We start from the raw sequence: 12751 nt of genomic DNA, 5'->3' as shown, positions 1-12751 counted from the left end.
CTAAAAAGCCAGTATTTTCTCTCGGTGTTAAAATTGCATGTAATTTGGTTCTGTGCATGACAAGGCTATTCTGACCCCAGAGGTCACAACTTAAGGTTTTTTCCTATCACACACTGTTCTTTGTCCAACACTGGTGATGAGGGGTGCCTTCTTGCTCCCCTTTGTCTGGAAAGAAGGGAAACAGAATGACATTGTTTATGTCATTGATCACATCGCTATGTGAATGGATACATTACACATATCCAGGATCAGTGCTGTCCCTGCTGTGCACATGCCTTGCATTTGATAGGTACTCAATACATTTTTACTGAAGAATGAATGAACAGACGAATCTTTAAAAATATATATACATATATATATGTTCCAGGAATACAAAAATTAATATATCCTTAAGAAACGATTTTTACAGGTTCACAGGAAACTTCCAAGTTTCCAGTTTAACATGACTTTTTTTTTTCTCTAGCATTAACTTCAGCAAGCATTAATAGAGCATTTCTTTTGGCTAAGTGTATTTTGCACTGGAGTATAAAGTATTATGGAGTATAAAGGTGAATGAATGAGGCACAAATCCTCCCCTTGGATTTATAAGCTAGTAAGAAGATAAAGAGAGTATAAAAATAAACACAGTGTAAGGAAGACTTTAAAACATGGTCCAAGAGAAGTATGAACAAAGTTTGTGGATATGCAGGGGAGGGAGGTTTTTTCTGGTTCCGCGAACCAGAGAATGCATTCTGGTGGAAGTAAGAGTTGATCTTTCAAGCAGAAATAGGACAGTAAGAAAGGGCAGTGGGGGTAAGGGCACTCAAGATGAAAGGACAACAGGGACAAAAGTGGAGAGGTGATGAAGGATGGGACATGTATGAAGGAGAATCCGTGAACTTATATGAGAGCAGAGTTGTGGGACCCAGATCCGGGGAAAAAAAGGTTAGGCCCCAGCAGATGGAGACCTTCAGTCTTAGCTTAAATTCTCTGAACCCTAAGGGGCAGGCACTGGGGTATTACTGACAGTTTTGGATGAGAATCATGACACAGTTGATTTGGTGGTGCCATCCAGAACTGGAAAGAGATAGGAGACAGAGAAGTTTTCTAAGAAAACTAGTTTGATTGGGAAAGTAATGAGTCTTAACCTGGTGCCTGAATTCTTCCCTTCACGAATTGCACCTGGCATAGCATCTGTCTGCTATGTGACAGATGCCTGCATGGGGTGTGGGGGGACATCCCCCCACCTCCAGTCAACTCTTCTTCCTCACAGCTCTCTAACACTTACTGTCCATATTTTCGAACTAGATTCAAAAGTTCCAAGAAAGCAAGGATCATGTCTATTTAAAGGTTCAAGGCTATCTTCTCAAGACTGACACTTAAGAAATCATTGAGTACATATTTATTGGTACATTTTTCTTTTACAGAATTAGTTCTGAAGGTGGTAGAGTTGGAAAGAACAGGGCAGACACTGGGTTCTTCTAAATCTTTTTGGATCTTGAGATTCCAACCCAAAACCTTGCCTTTCTCCTTACGAGATGATCTTATTATCTGCTTTACAAGGAGGCTGGTGCCATGTCAACCTCTACACCCTTTCGTTACATTGCATTTGAATTAAGATCCCCTTCATTGCCTAAGCTAACAATATTCTTGTTTTATTCCACCTCTGCATTGCATCTGAGACTCCTCCTCCCCACTGATTTTGTCTCTGGATAACATTCTTGTTGCTACTGGCCAGGCTATACTAGAAAGCTGGTAACGTGACAGACACGTGGGGAACAGGGGGACCCATCACTGGAATGGTTCCGCTGTTCTACATTTCTTTATATAGTATAAAACATTTAAACTGACAATTTTATATGAAGGGGCTTTGCTAGGATCTCCTACCCTCACGGCTGCTGACATACTGAGACCAGATTATAGTCCCTTTGCTATTTTACCTGAATCCCCTTTTCTGTTTTCCAGTAAGAGATCATACCAGTAAGCGGAAAACAGCTAATGAACACAGGGTTCTTTTTTTTTTTTAATGTTTAGTTTTTAATGCAGATTTTTAATGAGTGAATGGCCAAAGTTGCCTTTTTAAAAAAAATATTTCTTTGGCTGCACCCATCATGTCTTAGTGGCAGCAGCTGAGCTCTTTCAGATGCAGCATGCAAACTCTTAGTTGTGGCTCATTGGTCTAGTTCCCTGAGCAGGGATCAAACCCTGAATCCCTGCATTGGGAGCATGGAGTCTTAGCCACTGGACCACCAGGGAAGTCTTCACAGCTTTTTTGGAGCTTTTCCAAGCCCATGAGGAAGAAAGAATAATAACAACAGGTCTCCACAAACACTCTTCAGGAGTTTTGAAGAAAAAACATTACCAATGTCCAATGAGACATTGCATTTCATTTTAATAACTCCCAGGTGGAAAGTTATCAATGGTAATTTATCAGCAGCTGATCCACACATAGTGGGTACTGAGAATAACCACACTCTAAGCAAACAGAGCCTGATAATAGTAGAGAAAAGTTACACTTACCATGTGAATGAGTTCTTTACATTGTTTCTTCTCAAATAGGGAATGGGGAGAGCTCAGCTCTTGCATCCTGACCCTCTCCTCTCCATTGGAAGTGTGTGTTCCAGAAGTCAAAGACACTAAAAACAAATTTAAAATAGTCCAAACTTTTGCCACGTGAAGGTCCTTAGTAAAGAATTCTATCTAATTTACTTCCGTCTGTCCTGACCCAGCATCTGTAAGACTCCTTAATGGCTACGATTTGTGGTCTGATTGTTCCCTGGTGTGCAGGAGTTAAACTAAGCTCTCACTGGATGGAGCAGTTACAACTGTGCCAGAGCTGGCCACACCATATAACCTTTGCATCATCACCTCCACCGCCCACCTGCCCCTCCACCACCACACACAGCCCCTCCTTTGGCTACACCTTGTTCTTGGTTACATAGTTCTAGCACATGGAAATAAATTGGAGGTAGCAGCATACCTCTTCTTCCTAAGGTGAGGATTCTTAGTCATTATTTTGATGATTCTGTCCACCCACCAATGAGGGTGGGGATGGGGGTAGGGGGTGGGGAAGATGAGCATGAAAGGTGAGTGGATGAACTATAAATGGAAGAAAATGAAGGGGAGCAATGCCAGTTTCCACAGCACTACAGACAATAAGAATAGCACTTTTTATTCGTTCAGTGAAGAGAGATTCTTAACCCGAGATCCCTAGACAGGCTTCAGGAGTCTGTGAGCTCCATAAGGCATGTGCAATGTTTTAGGTTTTATGCATTTATCTGGGAAGATACTCTACAGCTTTCATCATGTTTTTCAGAGTCATCTATGTCTAAAAATTGATCAAGGTATCAGTGATTTTACAGAAGTGCAGAGAAGAGGTTCCTTCCTGCTTTTTTTCCCAAGTCCCTCTACAAAGCCAGCATCTCAGGCTTAGGTGAACAGAGTCTCTAGCTCTCCAGAACAAAGGTGTGATCAGCCTTGCTGATCAGAATCATCCTGGCTAACCATGTTTGGTATGTTCACTCTTTGGGGAATATCTTCTTTATTTAAAGGGCATCTTGTGATGGCCAGACCTTAACTCAAAGGGCTAACTCACTAATCGCAGGCATCAAGGAGAGCATGGGGAACGGTTCAGCGGCATTTGAGATGATGAAGAGGGCTGGTGGACACCACTCAGACCACCAGGCATGTCTCTATTAACCCACTTTGCTGATAAGACTGTCCCTGCATGAAAATTTTATGTAGTTAGAAATAGATAAGACTGCTGGGCTTAAACCTAAGGATTCTTTTTATATTCCGCTGATTTGTTGGAGTTATACCTAAATACTCCAGTCCACATTCATCTCTTCTGTCATTAAATACCTTTGAAATTGAGTACATTTACAGTTTATTCATTACAATATATAGAAATCACTCTCTTAAAATTTTTTCCAGGTCTCATCTATCTATATTTAAGTGCCTCAAAGCAGAACCATATACAGTTCAAATTTACTGTTAATCATTCAGTTCAGTTCAGTTCAGTTCAGTCACTCAGTCGTGTCCGACTCTTTGCGACCCCATGAATCGCAGCACACCAGGCCTCTCTGTCCATCACCAACTCCCAGAGTTCACTCAGACTCACGTCCATTGAGTCAGTGATGCCATCCGGCCATCTCATCCTCTGTCGTCCCCTTCTTCTCCTGCCCCCAATCCCTCCCAACATCAGAGTCTTTTCCAATGAGTCAACTCTTCGCATGAGGTGGCCAAAGTACTGGAGTTTCAGCTTTAGCATCATTCCTTCCAAAGAACACCCAGGGCTGATCTCCTTCAGAATGGACTGGTTGGATCTCCTTGCAGACCAAGGGACTCTCAAGAGTCTTCTCCAACACCACAGTTCAAAAGCATCAATTCTTCGGCGCTCAGCCTTCTTCACAGTCCAACTCTCACATCCATACATGACCACAGGAAAAACCATAGCCTTGACTAGATGAACCTTTGTTGGCAAAGTAATGTCTCTGCTTTTGAATATGCTGTCTAGGTTGGTCATAACTTTCCTTCCAAGGAGTAAGCGTCTTTTAATTTCATGGCTGCAGTCACCATCTGCAGTGATTTTGGAGCCTAAAAAAATAAAGTCTGACACTGTTTCCACTGTTTCCCCATCTATTTCCCATGAAGTGATGGGACCGGATGCCATGATCTTCGTTTTCTGAATGTTGAGCTTTAAGCCAACTTTGTCACTCTCCACTTTCACTGTCATCAAGAGGCTTTTGAGTTCCTCTTCACTTTCTGCTATAAGGGTGGTGTCACCTGCATATCTCAGGTTATTGATATTTCTCCCAGCAATCTTGATTCCAGTTTGTGCTTCTTCCAGCCCAGCGTTTCTCATGATGTACTCTGCAGAGAAGTTAAATAAGCAGGGTGACAATATACAGCCTTGACATACTCTTTTTCCTATTTGGAACCAGTTTGTTGTTCCATGTCCAGTTCTAACTGTTGCTTCCTGACCTGCATACAAATTTCTCAAGAGGCAGATCAGGTGGTCTGGTATTCCCATCTCTTGAAGAATTTTCCACAGTTATTGTGATCCACACAGTCAAAGGCTTTGGCATAGTCAATAAAGCAGAAATAGATTTTTTTTCTGGAACTCTCTTGCTTTTTCCATGATCCAGCGGATGTTGGCTATTTGATCTCTGGTTCCTCTGCCTTTTCTAAAACCAGCTTGAACATCAGGAAGTTCATGGTTCACATATTGTTGAAGCCTGGCTTGGAGAATTTTGAGCATTACTTTACTAGCATGTGAGATGAGTGCAATTGTGCGGTAGTTTGAGCATTCTTTGGCATTGCCTTTCTTTGGGATTGGAATGAAAACTGACCTTTTCCAGTCCTGTGGTCACTGCTGAGTTTTCCAAATTTGCTGGCATATTGAGTGCAGCACTTTCACAGCATCATCTTTCAGGATTTGAAATAGCTCAACTGGAATTCCATCACCTCCACTAGCTTTGTTCGTAGTGATGCTTTCTAAGGCACACTTGATGTAATGCTAAAGAACCTAGATAGCATATTGAAAAGCAGAGACATTACTTTCCAACAAAGGTCCATCTAGTTAAGGCTATGGTTTTTCCTGTGGTCATGTATGGATGTGAGAGTTGGACTGTGAAGAAAGCTGAGTGCCGAAGAATTGATGCTTTTGAACTGTGGTGTTGGAGAAGACTCTTGAGAGTCCCTTGGACTGCAAGGAGATCCAACCAGTCCATTCTGAAGGAGATCAGCCCTGGGATTTCTTTGGAAGGAATGATGCTAAAGCTGAAACTCCAATACTTTGGCCACCTCATGTGAAGAGTTGACTCACTGGAAAAGACTCTGATGCTGGGAGGGATAAGGGGCAGGAGGAGAAGGGGACGACAGAGGATGAGATGGCTGGATGGCATCACTGACTGGATGGACGTGAGTCTGAGTGAACTCCGGGAGTTGGTGATGGACAGGGAGGCCCGGTGTGCTGCGATTCGGGGTCGCAAAGAGTCAGACACGACTGAGCGACTGAACTGAATGCTAAAGAAAGGGCTGCCCATAGCCTCCTCCTCTTGGCAGATGTTAACAAATAGCCTCCATTCATCTGTTGGCCAGGTGCCCTTGTGCAGGGCACACCTGCATAGCTGTACACAGTGGTCCTAACCAAGGAGAACATGACATGCAATCCATGGTCAGTAAGCAGTTTTTATTGATTTGCTTACTGAAACAAATCCAGATTTAGTCAGAGCTCAGAGAAATAGACCAGTGCATTTGAGATAGTACAGAAAATATAACTGTTGTCCATGATGTTTAATATATTTTTTAAAATTCTAACTACTGAGAAGAAATAAGATACTGAATTTGAAAATATGATGAATGTGAGAAGTAACAGATTTAATTATAATTTGTTATAATTACTGGAGAAGGAATGACAACCCACTCCAGTATCCTTGCCTGGAGAATCCCATGGACAAAAGAGCCTGGTGGGCTACAGTCCATGGGGTCAAAAAAAGTTGGACATGACTGAGTGACTAACACTCAATCAGTAATTATAAAAATAAATCACAGTAATAAAACATAATAAAACAAGATTCAAAAGTTTAGAGGTGGCCTAAGGGAGAGATTATCCAAGAGAATTTAAGAGACCTGCTGCTGCTGCTGCTGCTAAGTCACTTCAGTCGTGTCTGACTCTGTGTGATTCCCATAGACGAAGCCCACCAGGGTCCCCCGTCCCTGGGATTCTCCAGGCAAGAACACTGGAGTGGGTTGCCATTTCCTTCTCCAATGCGTGAAAGTGAAGTCGCTCAGTCGTGTCCAACTCTTAGTGACCCCATGGACTGCAGCCTACCAGGCTCTTCGGTCCATGGGATTTTCCAGGCAAGAGTACTGGAGTGGGGTGCCATTGCCTTCTCCATCTCAATATAAATTCAGAAAGAGGATAGAGAAAGGTGCCAACACGGTATTTAATTCTGAGTATAAAGAAGGCTTGAGAAATTGAATTGCCTGAGACCGATGGTTAAACAAGGCAAGTTTATCTTTCGTTTTAATGGAATATCTTAAAACTAAAGAAAACAGGAAATTCCCTGGCAGTCCAGTTGTTAAGACTTGGTGCTTTCAGTGCCATGGGCCCAGGTTCAATCCCTGGTGGGGGAACTAAAATCCCACAAGCTGCATGGTGCAGCCAAAAACAAACAAAAAACCAACCAAACAAACAAAAAATAATGAAAATACACAGCAAAAGTAATCATATCATCCTAACACGACACACTGGCATTTTTATGGTCTTCCACTTTTCATATTTTTTACATGATATACTTTGTTGCTGTAAGTTTAAAGGTGAAGTCAAAATGTATAGCTAAAATAGAGAATTTTACTGTAAAAAATAAAATTAGTTTATTAAGTAGAACACACTTGCCTAATTTGATCATAAAAGAAGTAATGCTTACATAGAACTGCTGTAAGAGGAATAGCTCATGATGGGGAAGAAAGACTGAAGAATGTAAAGAATTCTACCTAGAATGTGGCCAGAATTAACAACCCTCTTTTAAGTGATGGAAATGCCAAAATATCTATCCACAACAACAACATTCAGTTAGGGAACAATCGAAAAAATATGCATTGTCTGGAAAAAACTTTCATTGTTCAAGATAATTCTAAGCAGTAAATATAATAATCAGTGGTCCATTATGAATTTAACATTGTACAGATATATTATAGATGCAGCATGTATTAAATACAGAGTATGTTTAACACATGTAAACTAAAGAGTGGATTGATCTGCAAATTCATGGACTCACTAAGACAGCAAGTGGAAAATTCCAAAACAATAGCTCTCTCTCATCAGGTATATTCCTAGTCAGGGTGCCTGAAAACATTGTACAATGGACGACTCTAGATATCCAAGTTTCTGCCTGTTTTAGTTCAACAGTCATCAACAAAACAGGAAAGATTAACTTTTAATAATTTTCCTGGCTAGCTCTCATACTTGGAAAATAGTATTCTATTGAGTTCTGTGGATTCCTCAGGTTTTCTGGAAATAATACAATCTGGATTAAGTATTTTGTAATGATCCAAGGGAAAAAAAGAAAAGAAAAAAAAGGCTGATTTAAACCTGATACTTCGTTATGACACCTCAAGAGTTTTGTTGGTGTGTTCCTGCTGTTTCTAGTCAAATGCAAGGGATAGACTCGAGTTATTTAGGTGTCTGACCTACATGAAAGGAAGACCTATGAGCCTTCTTACCAGTTCTGGTCAGAGCAGTGAGCATTTGTCTCCTCTTTCTCTCCCCCTCACTTCCCACCCTAGATCATCTCCATCATCTTGTGACCAAAGGAGAAAATAACTCCCCAGCTGTCAGTGGCTTTCTCAGCTGCCAACACAAGAACCTGAGCATACAGAGGAATTAAGGACAGAGAGTCAACATGCACATTTCTGCTTATACCACGTGGGCTTCTGCTGGTGGTCATGGTGGGTACCTCTGCCTACATCCACCAGTGCTCCCTGAAGCATGTCTGAACTTACCGTAAATACTCAGCTTTTTGTTGTTGTTATTATTCTTTTAGCTTTTGCATAACTGTCCTTTTGAATATCCCCATGGACCACTGGCAGCTAGATTTTATATGAAACAGAGAGAACATACTGTTCACTTTATGCCATTTCAGAAATTCTCTGGGTCCTGTTGGACCTGTTAATAGTTAGTGGACCAGTGGTAGGTGGAAGGGAGGAGGCTCTGACTGAGGAGCTGGGATCTGGCTCAGTGTTGGCCCTTGGACCATGCTTCTAGGATGGACCACGCTTCTACTTCTCAAGGATCAATAGGGCTGCAGACTGGAGAAATGGGAAGTATGCGACAGTGAGGCAAAAGTGAAAATACTTTAGATCCATCTGGCAGTGCATGCATGGAGGGAGGCCTGGAGCAGGCAGCAGAAAGGGCTTGGGACTGTCTACAGGGTAGACAGGATGGATGGAGCCAGAGCCAGGACCAGCCTGTGGTGCCAGCGTTGGCTGGCATGGGTGTGGGTGTCTTGGGTGGGGGCAAACCAAGGCCTGGGATAAAAACCTCCAAGTTCACCACCTGTGACCCTGTGGCAGGTCTCCCTATGCAGTCCTAAATCTAATTGGAAGGAATTTAGAGGAGCTCCATTTTCTATTCCCTGTTTTAAGGATAATGAAAGCATGAATGGGTGAAATTGTGCATTTCTGAAGCTTTAATAAGTATCTATACTTTTGCGAATTTCTCCCAGTGTTGATGAAATAATAGTGGATGAAATAAAATCAATGTAACCTCTGCAAAGGAGAAGGCAATGGCACCCCACTCCAGTACTCTTGCCTGGAAAATCCCATGGACGGAAGAGCCTGGTAGGCTGCAGTCCATGGGGTCGCATAGAGTCGGACACGACTGAAGTGACTTAGCAGCAGTAGCAACCTCGGCAAATACCTGTGGGAAAGGTTGATGGGCGAGAAAAAGGATTCTTTCTTTGGCTGTGTCAGGTTGTAGTGGTGGCACTTGGGGGTCTTCAATCTTTGTTGCGTCATGAAGGATCATTTTTTTTTTTAGGGGTGGCATTTGGGATCTTTAGTTGTGGCACATGGGATCTAGTTCTCTGACCAGGGATGGAACCTGGGCCCCCTGCATTGGGAGTGCTGAGTCTTAGCCACTGGGCCACCAGGAAAGACCCAGGGAAGGGAAGGATTCTACAGCCCAGAATGGAGTATAGTTTATAATTCCAGTTTCTAACATGATGAGGAAGGAGAAGATGTGGGGTTTAATTCTAAGTTGACTTTGGGGAGAAAAAAGTGATTAATTTCTTACCTCTCACAGATGCAGCAATGAAAATCCATTCCTCACTCAAATGAAACTCAATCTTCAGACAAGTCTTGAATGATTTACTACAACCTCATAAAAAGTGTCAAAGAGATCTGTAAAACAAGATCAGTTTGCCTACATTCTTTAAAAAAGTAACTATAGAAAAGTCTGAATAATTGTGTGGTACTGTTCAAACACGTTTGACAAGCCTTCTACAATCCTAAGTATGCACTTGGACTTTTCTTGTCTTATGTATTTTCTTGTATTTAGATGCTTCCCAGTGGTGCTAGTGGTAAAGAACCCACCTGGCAATCCCAGGAGACGTGAGCTCGATCCCTGGGTCAGGAAGATCCCCTGGAGAAGGAAATGGCAACCCACTCTAGTATTCTTGCCTGGAGGATCCCCTGGACAGAGGAGCCTGGCGGGCTACAATCCATAGTGTTGCAGAGTCAGACATGACTGAAGCACTCAACTATACAAACTCTTTTAGTGTCATGAAAACTCATATTTTAAAATCAAATTAACTGTATTTTTTTTTTTTTCAACTTCTATACCTCAAAAAAGATTCTAGTGCCTGATTTTTCCTGAATTTGGGAATACTGCTTAAATACTGATGTGGTCATTAAAAAAGATTGCAAAGAAAAGTAACTATAATCATAACCCTATTGTAATCTAAAAACAACTGATGTCAGGAAGTACTGTGTGGCTGAAATGTTTAGTCATTGCCTCCTTGATCATGTATAGCAAGAACTTGAATAAAACTTACAAAGAACAGCAGTGACATAAGCTTTTCAACGATTTCAGTCTGATTTCAAATGTCCATTGAGAGATTTTTGCCCTCCCACCCACCCAAATGGCAACCTACTCCATTATCCTTGCCTGGAGAATTCTATGGACAGAGGAGCCTGGTGAGCCCCAGTCCATGGGCCTCAAAGAGTAGAGCATGACTGAGCAACCAACATACCCACCCAAAAACACGGAACTGGTTGCAAATTGGAGCAAATGCTGACACAGATTTGCATTTTCCAGGGCTCTTCAAAGCACAAGTAAGAGCTCCATGGCCTCCCACTGAGTGGCCAAAAATAGCCAATTTTCCATGGTCCACTGGAAAGTTGGCATTTATCAGTGAGGGAAGCTTATTCATTATGTAAGAGTACATTCTGTAGATAGTTTTCAACTATCCACATAAAATCCAGCCTATGTGCCAAGGTCCCAGAGCTCATCTTTCCCTGGTGTCCAGAGCAATGATGACCAGGTTATGTTTTGAGCCTGCTTGAGGATGGCTGATTCACTCTAGCATTTGCTCTGTGTATTTTAAGATAGACAGCCAGTATAATTCAATAACTCTTCCTGGTCCTGGCTTTGGAAGTGTGCAGACAGCAGATTTCATTTTGTCCATTAGTTCAAACCTGTCATGTTCAAACACCTTCAGCCACCCTCTAGAGAGCAGTGCTGTCCAAAAGAACTTTCTGTAATGATGGATGTGTTCATCTAAGTGTGATCTGAAGAGCTCGAGTGTGCTTCCCTACCCCATCCCACGCACTTCACCTCCCAGAGCAGAAATGTCTACCACTGCTGCCAGGAATCATCTTTATCAGTCCCCCTTTGGTGAGGGCTGAAAAGTTAAAATAGCAACCAGACAGGGAAAGAATGAAGAAACAGATTTCTGGTGACAAGGGTTGTTCTAGAGTCGTTCTGCCCAATATGGTAGCTTCTGGTCACAGGTGGCTATTATAACTTTTATTGACTTAAGTGAAAAATTCAGCTCCTCACTGGACACATTACAAGGGCTCAATAGCCACATGAGTTAGTGGCTACTGTTTTGGACAGTATAGTGTTTGGCTGTCCTGTAGGATATAGAAGAAAAATATCTTTATATTTTCCACGTGAAGTGCCATTACAGGATGAGTAAAGCACAGAGATGATTTTATATACAGAGAAATTTTTAAAAATTAACTTGTTTAAAAAATTTCAAATAATTTATCTGGTTTGGGAGACCTGAATTTATTTAGAGCAGTGAGATTTTTTTCTTTAAGTCTTCTTGCTTGTGCTTGAATCTAGGAGGATGTTCACAAACCAACCGGGAGGATATTGAAGAGCCACTAGAGAAATAGTTGTACCACCCTTGAGAACCACTGCCTCAGAGGACACTTTAACAAATGCCAGGGGCGAGAGGATTGGGAGGGATTGCCTCCTCTGTCTTCTACTTCTACCAGGTCTCAAGGCAAAGAGAGCTCATTTCTGCTACCTGTCTCGGGGAGGAAAGCAGAGTCTAAGTGGAGTGGATTGTTAAATGGAGTGGGTTGTTCCTGGGTTATCTGCCTTGGTACACAACAGTTTTTGAGCCAATCTTTGACCTGCACATGTTAATGTTTATTGAGTGCCTACTGCAGCCCAGATACCATGCTTTACACACAGCAATTTTCCTTTTAAAATATTTATTTGTATTTATTTATTTGGCTATGCTGGGTCTTACTGTGACACATGGGATCTTAGATCATGGTAGTGGGACACAACATCTTTAGTTGTGGCAGGCAGGATCTTTTTTCTTTTTCTTTCTTTAGTTGCAACATACAAACTCCCAGTTACATATGGGATCCAGTTCGCCAACCAGGGATAGAACCTGGGCCTCCTGCATTGGGAGCTCGGAGTCCCAGCCACTGGACCCCTGGGAAGACCCCACATTGATTTTCTTAATCCTCAAACCAGCTCTCTAAGACAGACACCATTATTAGTCATTTTCCAGAATGGCGATTGAAATAAGTGATTAAGTAAATGATGGGATCTGGCTTGACTCTCAGATACCACCCTATACTTCCCCCAGGTGACCAGTAGAACTACTGGGAGGATCAGAAAGGGACTCAGCAGGACTGAGGATTTTTAATGTGAAGGATAACTCTGCTGTTAAGTAAACAGTATTATAGAAAGTGTTATCATTTATAGCATTAGGAAATATAAAACTAAAACAAAATTGATTTA

Source organism: Bos mutus, chromosome 23 (genome assembly GCF_027580195.1).
Source record: "Bos mutus isolate GX-2022 chromosome 23, NWIPB_WYAK_1.1, whole genome shotgun sequence".
Lineage (NCBI taxonomy): Eukaryota > Metazoa > Chordata > Mammalia > Artiodactyla > Bovidae > Bos > Bos mutus.
Note: the sequence above shows the minus strand (reverse complement) of the source record.